This window comes from Pan paniscus, chromosome Y (assembly GCF_029289425.2).
Source record: "Pan paniscus chromosome Y, NHGRI_mPanPan1-v2.0_pri, whole genome shotgun sequence".
Classification (NCBI taxonomy): domain Eukaryota; kingdom Metazoa; phylum Chordata; class Mammalia; order Primates; family Hominidae; genus Pan; species Pan paniscus.
The window spans coordinates 9,204,044-9,222,588 of NC_073273.2; the positions used below are offsets into that span (position 1 = coordinate 9,204,044).

Sequence of the window (18,545 nt, forward strand, 5' to 3'; positions counted from 1 at the left end):
ATCAGCACTCTGTGTCTAGCTCAGGATTGTAAATACACCAATCGACACTCTCTATGTAGCTAATCTAGTGGGGATGTGGAGAACCTTTTTGTCTAGCTCAGGGATTGTAAATGCACCAGTCAGCACCCTGTCAAAACAGACCATTCAGCTCTCTGTAAAACAGACCAATCGGCTCTCTCTAAAATGGACCAATCATTTGTCCAGGATGTGGGTGGGGCCAGATAAGAGAATAATAACCATGGAAATATTTTGAAAACTGTTGTGCAGATGTAGGTAGTCATTCTTGTTGACACATTGATGAAGATGCTAATAACCCATGAGACCATCTTAAAAGGGGCTGGTTGGTAGGAAGGAAAGCCTGAATTAGTGCAAGGTCTGAATAATTGGGTTTCTTCTTACTTTTTAAAAAAAATCAAACTTAATTGTTCACAGCAGTTTAGAAATACATTTCAAGGGCTGCCACTTAGAGGCGAATTTTAACAAAGAAAGGCCAGGCACAGGGGATCGTGCCAGTAATCCCAGTACTATGGGTGACTGTGATGGAAAGATAACTTGAGGTTAGAAGTTTGAGCCAGGGCAACACAGTGAGCCCCTGTCTCTACAAAAATTAAAAATTAAAAAATTGCCAGATATGGTGGCATGTATCTGTAGTCCTGACTATCTGAGAGGCTGAGATGAGAGGATTGCTGGAGCCTGAGATTTGGAGGCTGCAGTGAGATTTGATCATGTCACTGCACTCCAGCCTGGATGACAGAGCAAGACCCTCTCTAAAAAAAAGAAAGAGAGAGAGAGAGCCAAAATTTCAGTCCCAGTAGCTCACTTACTTAGGTGGTTTGAGTATCATTAAATTCATCAGGGTCACCAAACAGTTAATTAAGTAGATAAAGAGTCCTCCATTTTATTGATACCTTTTGTTTATTAAAAATTTCCTTTTTCTTTTTCAACATTACTGTTAAGCTCTATTCCTTCCCCGGGTGAGTTCTTGCAATATTAAATTGGTAGGATCTGAATTCATACCTGTTTTGGATAAATCTATCAAATTTAAGAAGGAACCTAGGAAAGAACAACTTGAGAGGTGGCCGTAGAGCAGACAGGAGCCCTGTATGACATTGATCATTTGGAGGCCACCTGGCCTCCACTTCTCTCTGTGACTGCCTCCTCTTGAGGGATTTTCCATTGTGTGGGGCTTTGGGAGGTGAGAACACAGCTGGGGAAGAAGACTCTACCACTTGGGCTCAACTTTTCCTGAAGACTTTGAATCCTGTAAACACGGGGCAAGCAGTGGCCTTGGTACATCTCGGACTGAGGAGAAGCTCAGATCGGGTAGTTCCTACGACAAGGCCCTCTTCAGGAGCTCCCTGATTCTGGGACCCCCCTGGCCTAAAATCCAGTTAGTAAGCCCCAGGTATCCTCCAATTACCCTTCTTTTCATTCAGGAGAGCCAAAAATCGGCTTTTATTTGTAAGTAGATAACATGGCTAATAAGGTGTCCTTTTCCAAACAATTTTTCACCTACAAACAATTTTTGTGTGTGTGTGCTAATCTGTAATGTTGCTGAATGAATTGTTTAACAAGAAGCACATCAGAGTGATTTTAGCAACAAGAGCACTCATTCCTGTCTCGGTCTAGAACTCCTGAGATTTAAGATGGATCTGAAAAATTCTGTGTTCTCTTAAAGTGTAGTCACGTTTTCATAATCGGTGTGTTGTGCCTTTTTCATATTCTTTATCGGCATGCAGCTGTTCAAATTTAAAGGAAAGTTTCTGTCCCAAAAGCGTAATTCCTCGACAGAAAGTTGTTTGTTGGTTTTTGTTTGTTTGTTTGTTTGTAAGTCATAATCATGTTTTTGAGAATGTTTATTTCACTTTACCGTAGCATCATACAATTCAACCTCATGGGCATTCTTTATTCTGACACTTATAACTCTGAGTAAGAACACCATCTCTCTTGGGAGAAAAAGCAAAAGAAAATGTTTCTTTAATAAATATGCTTAATGTTCAATTAAAGTGTGTCTGTGGTGGAGAAGAGGGACAATAGATTTTTTCTTGAAATTTGTAAAAGGCTAAATTATTCAACACAGACAGTCTACCTTGAATAAACTTTATCATCTAAAAACATTAAGAATTTGGGCCTCTGGGCCTCTCAACAACAACAACAAAAAAAAAAAAAAAAAAAAAAAGAAGAAGAATTTGGACCTCTGGATGCTGACATTCTTAACCTTGGATACAAACCCAAGGGAAGTGATTGCAACACCAATTGTTATAATTTGGCTGTGATATTCAGTCTGAAGAGACTAATTGTGAATGCAACTCTGCCTTTTTGTGTGTAAAATTATTTAGCTTACTATCATAATTTTCGATTCAGCTCTCTTTGCTAACCACCCAGTTTAATCCATTCTCTCAAGTGATTTTCTTCTCTCTGCACCGTATTGGTTGAGGCTGCCTCATCTCCTGCTCATAGTAACATGGCACATTTTTATCTGATTCTGTCACTCTCTTCTCACTCCAACTCGTCTTCTCCAGTCCATTTTCAATAGCTACAGAGACCTGTTAAAACACAAATCTGGTCACTTTATCTTCTGCCAAAGATTAATGTGCTCCCATTGTTCTTAGGATGAAAACCGAAGTCATTAATTAATATGCTAAGGCCAGCATTATCACTTTATTTTTAACATTAAACAAAACCTAAAAGGTTTGTCATATAGTTGATATCTACCATATCCTATAGTCAATTATTTCAAACAAATTAACCAGAGATGGATTTTGAAACTTGAAATCTGCCACAGCTTCATCTTTCCATAACTCTATCAGTAAATAATTGGTCAAATTTCATGCTTTTGGTGGAGAAAAACTGCAAAGCCACAGAAACATCTAGTTTTGCCCCAAAACTAAGCAAAAACATGTAATTTGCCAAAAATTTGAGCCAAGAAACCATGGAGAAAACAGCCAAGCCCATCCATCAGGAAAGGCTTGGTTAGTGCCCATATCTGGACTGGAATATACAATCCCAAGAGTTGAAAAATGTGTGGGCAAAATGTAAGTTTGAGCAATAGTCACTTTCTTTTTCTTTTTCTTTTTTTTTTTTATTTAAAGAGGTATGTGCTTGTCAGTGGGAATAAAAATAAAATGACATGATTTTGGGATAAAATTGCTATGGCTGCAATATCTTCCTTAGTGGGTAATTGGCCATGCATCATAAAGAATGCGGCACCAGAAGGAGATCTTTAATACCACATCTTTAGTATCATGGCCCTATTAACCTTGACTTCAGATGGATTGGCCATGGGGTTCACTTACTCCAGAGACCCAGCCTACAGAAAAAGACTTATGCAAAGCTAGGTTTATTTTTTATTACTCTAGAGGGAAGGGATGTGTCGAATGTATAAAGATCCACTGCTTTCTCTAGGTAGAGGTTCAGAACTTCAAAATGGTGTGGTTGGAGCTGCAAGATCATTGATCTGTGCTAGGATGTAAAATTCAGAGAGAGCTGAATCAAAAATTAAGATGATAAGCTAAAATTATTTAGCTACAATTATTTAAAATTATTATATATTAGGGACTTCCCATAAGCCACACTGTGCTGTTTTATCTCATTAAATTTTCACAATGTAGCCACAGTTTTCCCCCACTTTACAGGTGACAAGATACAGTCCCAAAGAGAGAAGAGACATCTCTGTCCTCCCCATGCTCAGCATCCTTCACCCTTTTTCTGGTGCCAGCATCCTGGCTTTCTTTGAGGGACGTGCTTCCTTCCCCTGTGTTGGTAGACAGATGCCTGGAAGCTACCACTCACGGTATCCTGCTCTCCCCTGGCCAGCCGTACCCTCTTCCCAAAGAACCCAATCATGATTAAATAACAGGCAGGGATAAAAGGTTTGAGAAAGATCCATCTCTCCCACAAGTACCTTCTGCCACCATCCCCCTTCTTCCCTTTCTGTCTTCTGGTTCTTCAGTTTATCTTCCTTTTGGCTTAGGTTGCCCAGAGTGGATTTCTGTTGCTTGCAGTGAGCTAACTGTGGCTGAAATAAGAGGGTTAGTAGTTTTTCTGCACACACACATTCCAACTGCTACTTTCCTCACCCTTCCTGCCTCATCTCCCTGCTGCCTGTGGTAGTGATTGCTGGGCAGTGGGTGCTTGATGCATGTGCATCCTGACCCTCCTTCCCACACTAGGATAGTGGAGGAGGTGGTATGCTTTGGTCTCTGGGCACAAGCAACCCCAACCCAAGACTTTGGGTTGCTGTTTCTCTGTACTGCTGGACTGCACAAAAACCGAGCTTCCGTCTCAGTGTGGTTTGAAGGTGGCCAAATGGCCATTAACTGGGTGCTGGGTCCAGCAGTATCACTCAATTCCACATGTAGAAAAAGTTAGCCAAGGGATAAGAGCTAAAACACCTACAGAATGGGACGAAGATATGTCAAAATACCCTCTGTGGCTCTGGCACAGGCAGGACAGTAGCATCATCAGGCTGCTGGGCCCACCAGTATGCAATAATTCCCTCTTTATTCAGTGTCGTAGCAGAAGTGTAACATCCTCTGTGCGCAAATCGTCAAAATTTTTCTTTGTGGGCATGGTTCAGATAAAAACAGGAGAGTCACATGACCTAAATGCTGTGCTCAGCAATATGTCACAATTCCACCATTTGAAAGGCCCAGGCAGGGAAAGAGAGTCATGTCAGTTAGGTTATGGCCTCAGAGATATGTCCCAGTGTCCCCATTAGGCAGGACTCAGGCAGAAAAGGAGAGTCTTATCACCTAGGTTCTTCTTTAGGTATACGTCACAGTATAAGACATAGACAGAAACCAAGCAGAAGAACCACATCAACCGGGTGTTGGGTCCTGAGATATGTTGCAAGGCTCCCTTAGGACAGAATCAAGGTGAAAGAGTTACATCACCTTGGTGTAGGTTCAACTTTTATGTCACAATGCCTTATGTGGGTGAGGCCCAAGCTTTGAGTCACATCACTTCGGTAATATGCCCAAAGATATGTCACAATGCCCTGTTTAAAACACAGCCCTGGCAAAAGAGTACCGTCACTTGTGTGCCTGGGCCTAGCAATATGTTACTACCACCTGCTGTGTTCAGGGTCCTTTCCAGAGAGGAGAGTTACATTTCCTAAGTGGTGGACACAGTGATATGTTACAATGATGTCTGCGGAAATGGCACAGGCAAGAATGTAACATCATCTGGGTGTTAGATCTGGTAATATTTCACAATCCTTAGAGAATGGCAAAGGCAGGATGGTCACATCCTCTAGCAGCTGTAACATCACCTGGGTTTTACATCCAGTGATATGTCACAATCCTGAGAGGACATCCAAGGGAGGAGAGTCATATCATCTAGAAGTTGGCCCAGGTAGAGATCACAATCCCTTATGTGGGCTGAAACCAATCTAGAGGGTCAAATCACACAGATGCTTGCAAATATTTGTATCACATTCACACTGGTAGAATATACCAGAGATGAGATTTATAATACCACACATGTCCCGTTTTCATGAGTGACAATGTGAGATCTGACAGTCCTTACTTTAAGGTGGGTGTGCATGTGAAACTTACAATTTCATCCTTCTGGGTTCTGTTAAGACACTCTCTGTACAAGTCATGGGCTTTATAAAATATCTGAGGCTGTTATAATCTTCTGTGGCCTTTTTACCAGAAAGAGATCTAAGACATCACTCGTGTTTCTAGAGCAAGTTACAAAAGTCAAATTAACTCCTGTTTCTGGGGTCCGCATATCAGAGTCATTATGATGCCTGTGAGCTGTGCCAAGTCATATGTCAAAATTTACTCTGTGGTAATGAAACAGGCATGACAGCCATATAACCTAAATGCCGAGGCAGAAATATTCCAATATTCTCTTTTCAGGCAAGTTCCTGGCAGAAATGTCACATAACTTTGGGGCTACGCCTAACTCTGTGGCACAATGGCCCTTGTAGGCAGTTTCCAGGCAGAAGAGGAGAGTCATATCACCTAAATAATAGGCCCAGAGATATGTCACAATGCCTCCTGTTGAAAGTGGCAGGAACGTATTAACGTATTATTTCTGATTATATCCATCTGAACTGGAGTAATCTGGTATCTTATTGTGGCTTTAATTTGCATTTTTCTAATAATTAATAGTGTTGACCATCTTTGCAGGTACTTGGCCATTTGTATGTCTTCCTTGGAGAAATTTCACTTAAGGTCTCTCATGTATTACTAAATTCTGGTTATTTTTGCTTTTGTGTTTGTTATATATTTTGTGTGATTATCCCTTGTCGTATGTATATTTTGCAAATATATCCTCCCACACTGTAAGTTGTCTCTACTCTATTAATTTATTTTTGCTATGTAATATTTTTTAGATTCTGTTAAATTCACTTGCCTGCTTTTGCTTTTGTTGCCTATGCTTTTGAGTTCTTATTTACATTTTCTTCCTGTCCTATTTTGTAAATCATTTCCCTATGTTTTATTCAAATAGTTTTTAAGATTGAGTTGTACCTTTAAGTCTTCTAATTATATATAATTAAGTTGTTTTAATATGGTAGGTAACCAGTTGGCATCTAGTTATATTCGTTTAAATAATCAATTTTCCTAGCACCATTCATTGAAAAGATTGTCGTTTCTTAAGTGCGTATTCCAAACAGCTTAAAAATTACTTGGCCCTAGGTTTCTGAATTTATTATTGGGATCGCTGCATACTTTGGTCTATGTGTCTGTTTTCTATGCCAGTGTCATGCTCTTTTGCTTGTTGTAGCTTTGTAGGATATTTTAAAGTCAGGTGCTTTGATGCTTTCAGGTTGTTCTTTTTTCATAGGATTACTTTGGCTATTTGGAGAGGTTTTCTTTTGTTTTCTATGAATTTTTGGCCTGTTTTTTCCATTTCTGTGAAAAAAATATCATTTGGTATTTTATAGAGTTTGCATTGAATCTGTAGATGCCCTTGAGTGGCAAAGCCATTTTAACAATATGTTTTATAACTAATGAGCAAAAATATCTCTCAAACTCTTCATGTCTTACTTTCTTTATAAGTGTTTTATGATTTACAGTGTGGACAGTGTTTATTTTTTAATTAGTTTTACTGCTAGGCACCTTTATTTTTTATTCCAGATGCAAAAAACAGTATTTGGAAAAGTTTAACATGCCTTTGTGATTAAAGCAACAGAAGAAATTAGGTATAGATGCTATCTACCTGAATACAATTAAGGCAAAATATGAAATTCATTAGCTGATATCACACTGAACAGGAAAATAGGAAAGTTTTTCATTTGAGATCTGGAGCAAGACAATGATGTCTACTTTTACCACTTTCATTCAACAGAGTACTGGAATTCTCAGCCTGATCATTTTGCAAGAGAAAGAAATAAAAGACATCCAAATGAAAAAGGAGAAAGTCAGATTGTCTCTGATCGCAGATCATACAATTTTTTATATAGCAGAACTAAATAGTACACTAAAAATCTTGAGAATTAATAAAGAAATTCAGTAAAGTGGCATTATATCAAATTCACATACAAAATTAGGAGCATGTTTACATGCCAAGAATGAGCCATCTGAAAGAAAAGTTCAAGAAAAAAATTATTTACAACAGCTATAAAAATAAGTCCTGTTTCATTTTAAGTTCATCCTTGTGGTAAGGTTCAAAAATTGTTTTTTTGTTTGCGTATTCAGTATTCTCTACCTCATTTGTTAAATAAACTGTTCTTTCTTCATGTGAAGTCATAGAGACCAGAGATAGCCAAGGGACCTTTTCTCATTTTGAGTAATAGAGACAGGAGACAGTCAAGAGTCCTGGCCAAAACTCCACTTTTAAGCCTAAAACAGCCTAAAGGCTGATAAATTGAACTACTGATTTCAGATAAAATCGGCCCTTTCCTGACTGTTTCTCTCTGAGTAATGCCCACACGCGCACTGGGAAAAGGAGGTGGAGCCATGGAAATGTCAAGGAAGGGGAACAAGCAAAGAAAAAAATGGGTGCATGAGAGGCCAGTAATTCAATCAGGAAATTGGCAAATTTAAAATCTTATAGGTACCGGGTTTTTCTTCTGCCTGTATGTGTGTAAAAGAGCTCCAATAAATTTACTGAGAAAATGATAAGCCCTTGGATCAAATATTTCTGAAGGAAAGACGAAAGATGTGTATGTTTTAGTTCACATGACTTTAATGCTTGAGAAATAAAAACAGCCTTAAGATTATCAGTAAAACACAAATGTCATCAATATGTGAGTAGGTGGACTAAATTATGCAGGTCAGATACTAGGTTTGCTGAAAGTTTTAAGGTTATAACTGCTTTTTTGGTTTTTGAAAACAGTTCAACTTTGCTTCACAATTGGTCAAGCCTGAGGAAAAATGGAACTAAACACACCCTTAATTATGGCTGCTCCTAGCACATAATTAGGACAATTTACCTGGCTTTACATTAAAGGTAAAATTGCTAAAATTTACCATGATAATATGTAATTGAAACCACTGGAAGTACATTTCCAGACAAGGTGTGTAAGGACAGTAAAATGTGTTTTTAATACAAGATTATAAGAAGGCATGCAAATATAAATTCTTGCCTAGGATCAAACAACCCTTTTGAATTACAGATGATAAAGCTGAAAGTTCAAGCAAGTTATGGAAGAATTGTAAAAATAAATCTTTCCAAGAAATTCTGTGTGTGAACATCAATTAAATTCAAGAGGATATTATATGTTTTTTTGTTTTTGTTTTTTGTTTTTTGTAAATTGAGCATTGAAATGAAAGCACAAAAAGTACTCTTAAGGCACTAATCTGCTCTGAAGGAAAATTTTTAAATAATGTAAAAGTTTCTGCCTTTTTATTTATAGGTCATTATTTTTGTTAAATAAATAACTGATGGTAATCTGGAATTTTATTTTATAACATCAAGCATTTTAAACTCCTAACATGTAATATCCTTCTCAAAATCAAACTTTGATTACAAAATGGTCTTTCCTAATTCCTGGTTTTTGAATGCTAAAGAGGGTGCCTGGAGTATCCACGAGAGCTTTATACAGGATCATACAACGTGTTTAGTTACAAGGAATCCCAAAAATGGTTTTCAATATTCTTTAGATGGCATTTTCATGAATAATACTAATACGTGTTCCTAAATTGTATGGAATTTCTAAAATTCTAATGTCTGACGTATATGCTATCAACCACAATTAATGCTGTTATGTTAAGTTATTGCAAACCATAGACCTAACCAAAATTTTTGTCAATCATCTTTCTGACTGTAACTACTCTGGATGTTTTGTTAAACACAGACAATTGTCATCTGGTTTTGACATTTTTCCAAAAATGTTTTTTAATCAGCTATAGAACTTTGACTGGTGCTCACAAATGCAGGCTTCTGAAAACTTTGGAGCTGTGACAGGAATACAGGAAAAACCTACCAGGACCCATGAAGAGCTAAAATGTTTATGAATATTAAACAAAACAAGAGTTAACTGAATGGACTGGACTGATAGAAACATGAAGTAATCTTTCCTATTTTTGCTTGTAACATTACTGACTCATGTATTGTTTACCATAGTCAAGGAAACTTATTTTGAGCTGTTTACAGCCTTTAATATTTGAGTAAGGTGTACTCCTGTGAAGAAAATTTGAATCATGTTTATCTCTCTCTTCCTGGCTTCTTCAGAATTTGAAAAATAGTTATGAGTGTTCTTAACTTATGGCAATATAGCTCTTTGAATCAGTGTAATAATAGTCTATTTTATTTGCAACAGGACACAGTTAGAGAAACTGGTTGCTTTATCAAGGCCTTGATTGAAAAGTTCTGCTTCCCTCTAAGCAGTCAAGCTCAACTTGCAGAGCCAATAATAGCCCCTTGGATAAACTGGCCTTATACCTTATCTACAGAGTCCTTGTGCGGGGTTCCAGATCTGTGGTAAGTAAAGAATGACACTTTGGACAGGCCCAGGAGCTCCAAGTTTATTTTGGGACCATAAGAGAAGAGGATCACCCAACTCATAGCTAACTGATGGTACAAAACCATGGCTGGGTTTGACTTCAGAAAGTCCTCTCTGAAATTTCTTGTGGAAGAGTTCTATTAAAGCCAATGTAAAATAACTATGTAGGAATAATTTTTCTTGCTGCGCTTTATGTAAATAATGAATCCAAGCATACGACTAAAGCTGATTTCACAAAGAACTCAGTTCTATCATTATTTGTTTCTAACAACAACAACAACAAAAGAACTGAATGGAAAAGATTATTTGTCAAAACTAATTATATGGTTGTCATTAAATCCTAAACTCATTAGATTTGCATTTTTCCTACATTTTCGAACAAACCGGCTTATTCTTGTAAGCCAATTAGTGATATTCAACTGCAGCTCAGAAGAAATGAAACTGGTAAAAATCTGGATTAATATTCTAGTTCTGGGCAATTATCCTGCAAACCCTGCATTGTTATGGGAATAAATAGTGTGCCCACCCAAATCTTAGCAAGCATAACTAGAGCCACTAGATATCTGGGTGTGTTACAAGACATTATTTCTCTCCCTCGTGGAAAGAGGACTCAATCCCACAGCTTCATCTAAAAATTCAGCTAATTATATGGAGTCCATGCAAATCCCTGAGCCACATTTTTGTCCCAACCTCAATTTCAAGCTTCAGGTTGAAGCCCTAGGAAATAACACCGGATCTGAGAAATCCAGAAGGAGATGATAATGGAGGATAAAAGGCACAGTGCAGGTGAGCATGACAAATTCCAGACAATTAAGCCAAGCCTCCCATTTCATCGATAAAGATTATGCTAGTGTCCTTTGCATAAATAAAGTCTAGTGAACCCCAGAGCTACTGACAGCAGAGTAGATAGGGCATATCTGGGTAAGAGCAGACATTTCAACCACCCTAGTTCTCTCCGTTAACATGGGTGAAAGCTGCTTTGACACCCATGGATGGACCTTGTTACAATCGCTGGGACTCGGGGATAGAAGAATAGGAGCAGGAAAGAGAAGATTTTTTCTCCTATCCCTCAACATACCCTGGAAATTTGCAAGAAAGAGAAAGGAACCAGGGACAACTGCTTCTCTCTTTCTAGATGAGTAGCCATTTGTCTTCAGTCTATGTGCCTTTTGAATGCAAACTAAACCCTTGGGACTTCTCTGAAAATAATGTTTTTTGTTTTTTCTTTCTCCTCTGTCCTCTATTTACAGATAGGTAATCATGTCTTCATACTATGGGACACGTTCCTCAGATGCATCCTCGAAGCCTGGAAGAGTTAATTTCCCAAAATTTAGACTGGTTTGCTTAGGATCGAACTCAAGGCAAAAGAACCCAGAAGACTGACATGCTGGCCAAACAATTTTTTTTTTTCCATTTGAGTTTTTGTCCTTCCTCTTTCTATGGGAAAAGACCTTCCCTTTTCAAGGGAAAAGACCTTGGAAATTTTGAGCTGACCTTGCCATTTGCTCCTTGTGTCATTTCAGTACATGTTTTTTAATAACCCAGTTTGATTCTTTTTATTTTCAGCCTACCAAAGTTCAAAAAGTCACTCAACCAGAGCCTTGAACAGTGGCCCATTTCACTGGGGACAATTAGATAGGCCTCTTAGTGAGATCTGATTGCCATTTTTTTCCACAAAAAAAGTGCCCCCTCTCAGCAGGAAGCACTTAAAAGTGGTTTTTGTCCTAATCCTTATCCTTATTCTAATGGCAGTCAGATGTACTCATTTAAAGGGGGCAAATAACGAGTTAGAAAAGAGCCAAGGGTCCTTGGCAAAACCACACATTCAAGCTTAAAACAGCCTGAAGTCTGAAAAATCAGACTGTTGGCTCCAGATAAAGCCTTCCTTTTTCCAACTGATTTTCTCTCGGTAATATCCACCTGCACAACTGGGGAAGAGAGTGGATCCATGGGAAGTTCACCCCTTGTGCAGGGAGGAGAAGCCTGGACTCTTCAGTTTCCTGTGATGGTCTGGTGTTCATCAATTTGGGAGGTGGGGGCCTGTAAACAGGACTCCAACTCATTTTGTTAAAAGTTTTCTTCTTCTTCTTCTTCTTTTTTTTTTTTTTTTCCATTTTCCCCAATCAACTCTACTCCTCATCCTTCAGAGTGTCCCTGACTTAATATTTTCTAGTCATGTGACCAGAACCCAATTTTTTTGATGTAAGGACAGTGTTCTGCAACATGGGGATTTGCAACCCTCGTTTAAGATAAGCTGAGTTAATGCGTGTGGGTTACTTTCTGGCTTCTCTTACCTCTTTCAACATTTATTTTTCTGTCTTTTTCCCAGCACCACACTGTTTGATTACTGTAACTTTGCAATATGTTTTAAAGTAAAAAATATATGACTCTGACTTTATTATATTTTCCCAGGTTGTTTGTCTACTTGTGGTTTTTGAGCATTTATAAAAATTATAGGGCAATATTTGGTGGCTCACTCCTGTGATCCCAGAACTTTGGGAAGTCAAGGCAGGTGGATTGCTTGAGTCCAGAAAGTTTGAGACCAGCATTGGCAATATGGTGAAACCCTGTCTCTACAAAAACCCCCAAATCTTGCTGACTGTGGTGGCATGCACCTGCAGGCCCAGCTACTTGTGAGGCAGAGGTGGGAGGATCAATTGAACTTCAGAGCTCAAGGCTACATGCAGTGAGCCATGATTAGGACACTGCACTCTAGCCTGGGTGACACAGCCAAATATTGATGCCAACACTTCAGAATATTTTAGTACTTCTGGAAAAACTACCATTGGTTTTTTGAAAGAGGTCTCATTGATCTGTAGATCATTTTGAATACCATAAACGTCTAAAGAAACGTGCATGTTCTAACTCTTTTAAAATAGCGTGCGGAAGAATTTGTCTACTTTTCATATACATGCAGACATGCTAGCTTTCTTTTGGTTTTGGACCTCCAGTTATATTTTACTGTAGTCAGAAGTAATACTTTCTTATAACCATTTGTTCAAATATGCTAAAACTTGCATGCTAGCTAAGAAGTTTGCCTATCTTAGGAAATAAACTGTATGTAATTAGAAATATTATGTATTATGCTATCGTTGCGTGAAATGTTTTGTAGATTATCCCTAGATCTTATTTTCCTTTTTAATCTTTTATTTTTCTGTACATTTGTCTTTGTTTTTATCTTGTTTCCCTTTATTTTTATTTACTTTCATTTTTTTTCTATTAATTTAATTTTATTTCATTTTTTATTTTTTGTTTTTTCATTATAGTCTCAATTTCAAATTTTCTAGATTTTTGTCATTTGTAATTTTATTCAATTTCTTGTTTCTTTTATTTATTTCCATGCATATCTCTTTGTTATTTTATTTTTTCTCTGCATTTCTTTTTTACTTTCACTTGTCTCTTCTTATTCTTAAAATTTTCTTATTTCTCAATTTTATTGTATTTACTGTTTATCTTCATCTTGATTTTATTTTCACTAATCTTAGTTATATTTTTCTTTACTTTTCTCTATTTTGTTTCAGTTTATTTTATTTGCCCTTACTATTTTCCAATCGCTTTAAATTTATTTTTAAATTTTATTTCTCTTGAATTATTTTTTCTTTATTTGTCTACATTTTGCTGAGGCAGGGTATAGTCAGGGGCTCCTATCAGAACTGCTGTTATCCCTGGACAGATCTTTTATTGTTACAAGCCCATCTAGCATTCAGTTTTACGGGCCATTTCCACTGCTTTCGAAAGCCCCCTGCAAGCCTCAGTATTGCTAGGCTGAAGCCCTGATTGCCTCTTTATTTGTGTACCAATGGATTCCCTACACACAATCCAGGGCACTGATTGCTCTTCCTACTTTACAAGGACAGAGCCACACCCACTCCACTCCAACAAGTAATGTCTGCACCATATGTGAATCTTTTTGCCGTTAAAAAATAAAATTTTGAGACAGAGTCTTGCTGTGTCACCCAGGCTGGAGTGCAGTGATGTGATCTCAGCTCACTGCAACCTCTGCCTTTCAGTTTCAAGTGATTCTCCTGCCTCTGCCTCCAAAGTAGCTGGGATTACAGATGCCAGGAATTTTTTTTTTCTTTTTTGTATTTTTAGTAGGGACGGGATTTCACCACGTTGGCCAAGCTGCTTTCAAACACCTGACCTCAATGATCTACCCTCCTCAATCCCCCAAAGTGCTGGGATTGCAGGTGTGAGCCACTGCACCCAGTCAAAAAAAATTTTTTTAAGTTTTAACTTGACATATATTTGATTTATTTTGAATATATTAGCTTTATGGGTAGATACACATTCATATATGTACAAAAATGCAATTGATGTGAGAAGATGAATATTTCTACATTTTATCTTATGATTTCATGGAGTTGCTATTTTACCTTTTCCTTTCTTTATCTTTATATGTTTAATGGGAAGATCCTCAGTGAAGACCCCTCACTGTGATAGACAAAATATTGTACAATAAATCATGGATAGATGCAGTGAAGTAACTTCTGGTTTTTATTTGGAGATCTCATAGCTGGGATTAAAAACTCTTGGTGGTAAAAATCACCTGATGAGGACTTTTAATATGCTGTCTTCTTCTGCACATTTTCCCACCATCACAATTTTTTGAATTTCCCAAGAAAAAAATGTGGAAAATTATTTCCCTCATACCTACTCATCTCCCTTTTATAGGTTTTCAGGTTATGCTTTGTGCAGATTGCTTAGAAGCTCACGATCACGGACATCACATTTGTCAAGAGAAAGCTTTGTTGAACCAGGATTAAGTGTAGGTGTTTACCTCCTAAGGGCCCATGGTTCCTCTAGAGGTTGGATGGATCTTCAAAACCATTACTGAATCCAGGAACCGAAGACAGAATTTGAGGGCATTGAAAAATGCTCCCTTTTGATTTCCAAGTGGTCACTGCTTATTCTGGCATTAATCTTGATTGTGACCACGATGTTTCTCTTAGTCATCTTTCCTGGTACACCACTGATTGTGCATCTAAGGAAAAGAGGCCTGAATGAGAGTGGTAAAGAGAACAACAGCATCTTTCTTAGCTGATGCCTCGGTGAGCTTTGAAGCACATTGAGCAGAGTCTGAAATCCTTCCTTAATATGGGATAAGTTGCATCAAATTCAACTCCCATAGAAATGGCACCAGGTTCAAGATGTCAAAGAAGAGACTTAGAACCAGTGAATGAGATACGGAGTTTTACTGGGGACTTAAAAAGAGGGGAAAAGGTCCACTGTCAGTGGGCTTAGCATGATAACCATTCCCACTTACAAAAAGCATGCAGTTTGTATAGCATTGTTATTTAGCACTTTTTTCAACAACTTTTCACCTGTCAGCATTTATTTAACAAAAAAGGAGTGGCCTCAGTCCCCTGTGTGGCCTGTATTCCATGCCACAGGATGGAACAGACCTGGTACTGAGATATTCCTCATAAATAAAGAATAATTTTCAGCTCAGCCACTACTAGGTTTTTTATCTTGGATCTCTGGGCACTCAGAAGCTTTTTTTTTTTTTTTTAATACAAGGTCAGTCTCCAGGTATGCCCAAGTCAAGTTAACACTGTCAGTTTCATCCATCATACAGGCTGGTTAAGGCAGTGGAGGGTCTTCTTCCTGAGACTCTAAATTCAAAATGGTTTGATTTTTCTTAAATCCTTGAGTTGACAGTTTACTAAAAGGCCCATTGTGTGTGCACATTGCTGGTATGGTTGTCTAAGATAATGAGATGGCTTCTTAGTTGGTAGGGTGTGTTTCTGTTACAGGTGTGACTGGGTTTGTACAGGCTGCTGAGGTGCCCCTTCTCCAGACTGTCATTGGATCATGACATTCTGGGGTCCCAGTTCCACTATTTTCCAAGGTGGGACACGCTGACGCAGAACCTGAAATTGTGATTCACGGTGACTAGGCTGAGGCTGGCCCTTAAAAGGCAGAACTGCCAGGTCTGTGTCTTAATTTCTTTGTCATTCTAATTTATCTTTTGGTATGGAGAGCAGAAAACAGTCTGACGATGTGACAGCCCTCCTCCTAGAGTTGGCACTATTTATGCATGGTTCTTAAGTGTCAAGGTAGGTTGAGAGATCTCTCTTCCTGGCACAGCCTGAGTGGGCTAGAGTGCTGTGACCCTTAACTCTAGTCATGCAGCCTTCAGAGGAATTTCAAAAACCACAGGATGTGGGGGATAGAGAAAGAGCTGGTACAAATGACAAGTTGTAGGTAAAATAATTGGAGACAGGAAGAGAATGGGACCTGCTTGGGTCAGTACACACACTGCATGGGTACAGCTTAACAGTCAATCCATTTCTCTGATTTGGCCCTTGTGTCATGGAATTAACATGTCCACTTCTGCTCTGGCCTCGGAGCTGAACTCTTTGTTTCTAGAACCAAATTTAAATTCTCATCTCTGGAATTACATTTGGGTTTCACAGGCCACTGGAGTGGGGAGGCCCAGGTGCGCCCACAAAAGAGGCTGTTGTTGGGCTTTCCTCACATGACTTTTGTGCCTACGCTCACAAGGATAAGGGATCTTCTTCCTCAAGGCATGCCAGGAAGGCTTATGGGAGCCAGTGAAGAAAAAAGGTGATGCCTCAGCCCAGTGCTCTTGCTCCTCCTGGCTTGTGGCTTTGGGCTCTCAATCATGCTCACCAGAAAAATGAGCAATGAAAGCCCCTCGGTGACTGACTGCTTACCCCACCTTTACCATGCCACAGGACAGTGCCACCCCTGAAGCTCCAAGTACAGCCTGTGCTTCAAAAAACTGAAGAATCTGTTCAGGGCCCTAAGAGGGTTCTCCCCTGCAGGGAACTCTGATGCCTACCCCTCCTTGCCCAACTGACAGCTAAGCATGTCTGCTGTGTTGCACCCTTGTTGCCTGCTCTTATCAAGCCCGTGTCTCCATGAATTGACTAGGGGCACAGGCTCACTGAAGCCCAAGTGACCTGTCTAACACTCCTTCAACGCACAGCCTCAGGCATGTGCCATACAGGTTTCTCCTAGAATGTAATCTTAGGGTGTCACACCACCAAATTCTGCTCTAACTTTTGGACTAGCTAATCAGTAAGTCACTTAATGTTCCAAGATGGGTGTGAGCCTTGACTCTCTTTATCTCCTTCCTCTAGTGGGGCTGCATTGTGGGTTGCCATCCTGATTTCTTTGTGGAAAAAGATAGCAGATGAGGCAGGACCCAAGGGCCAGGGACAGGACAGAACACCTAGGCTGGCCTCCCCTAATGCCCTCTGAGGTCCCTGCAGGAGAGAGGGCTCAATGGAGTTCCAGGCCCCTTTTCTAGGATGGTGGGAATAGCCCCTTCCTGGACCACCAAGAAAAGCCTACTGTTTCTGCAACCTGCACCTACTTGTCTCTAGGAGATGAGCATCCGTTTATCTTTGTGGTCATGGCCTTCTGCTTCATTTCCATAAGATATTCTCCTGGAAGAAATGCCTAGGGAATCCTGGGCCTATAGTGAAGGTTCTCAAAGTGCTAAAGTCCATAAGATTCTCAAAAACAGAATTAATAGTATTTTCTACACATTGCTATCTCAGGGTTGATTTTGCCAAATAATGTGTAAAAACAAATATTAAAATTTTTATCCTTTACATTATTTTAATTAGATCATCATACAAAGCTTTTATTTTCTGAAATTTATTGTTATACCAATCATTGAATTTTTCTTTTCTTCTTTGTCCAAATCGTTACCTGTTTTAGACACCAAATCTTAAAAATAATGCTGCACAAATGCTAATAGGTGACAGCAATTTATTTAAAATTTAATCAAGTTTCTTAAATAAGTAAATAATTTCAGTAAACTTAGTTTATGTTATTTACATAAATTATTTTTCATCTTATCCTCAATCTTAAAATAAGGTTATCTTGGTATGCAATTCAAAATCAACAGATTTTTTTAAATAGGCAAATTAAAAACATTTTTTGGACATGTTGGGTAATATAATTCTCAAATAGCTTATCTTTCTCAAGTAAAAAAAGAAATCAATGCACTTGAAAATTGATATTCATAGTATCTTTTAAAGTTACATTATGAATATGCTTTTATAGTTGCCAAAAACTTAGTAAACCTAAATCTAGTCTTCCACAGTAAAACTTAAAGATTATACAAAGGAGATTAAATTTACAGGCTAAATTTCCCACAAAAAATTAAACAGATTCTTTGCTTTATCTTTCAGTATCTGATAATAAGCAGATTTTATGACATTCAGAATCTGCTTGAGTAAAGAAATAAGGCTAAAGAGCTCTTGTGAAAGAATCATTAAAAAATATACAGAGCAAACCTATTATGTGTATTATTTTTAAAAATCACCCAATTCATATTTCAAACAAATACTAATTTTACTGGGTTTTACTACTTGCAGAAGGTGGATTGACTTAGAACCTGATGGAACGTAACCGCTCTTTATATACCCCCCCAATTGCCCATAATCTACCCAGAATTGAAGGCTGATCCTTCCAGTTCCTAAGAAGACAAACTTGACGCACACGGAATTCTCATTTAGGCTTGTTTCCCACTTCTGCCTTCCAGTAATGTCTGCCAGCCCTACACTTCTGAGAATCCAGGACAGCAGGGCACAAACAAAATCTCCTTGAACTGTAATAAATGTTTGGCTTTGTTCTTCCATATTACACAGCTTTTCTATCTGCA

At 38.4% G+C, this 18,545-nt stretch overlaps 1 pseudogene; it reads right to left on the reverse strand.

Moving 5' to 3' along the window:
- Positions 1–14,731: 14,731 nt before the first annotated feature.
- The window catches only part of LOC129395680 (zinc finger protein 736-like), a 41,745-nt pseudogene continuing 37,931 nt past the window's right edge, over positions 14,732–18,545 (reverse strand).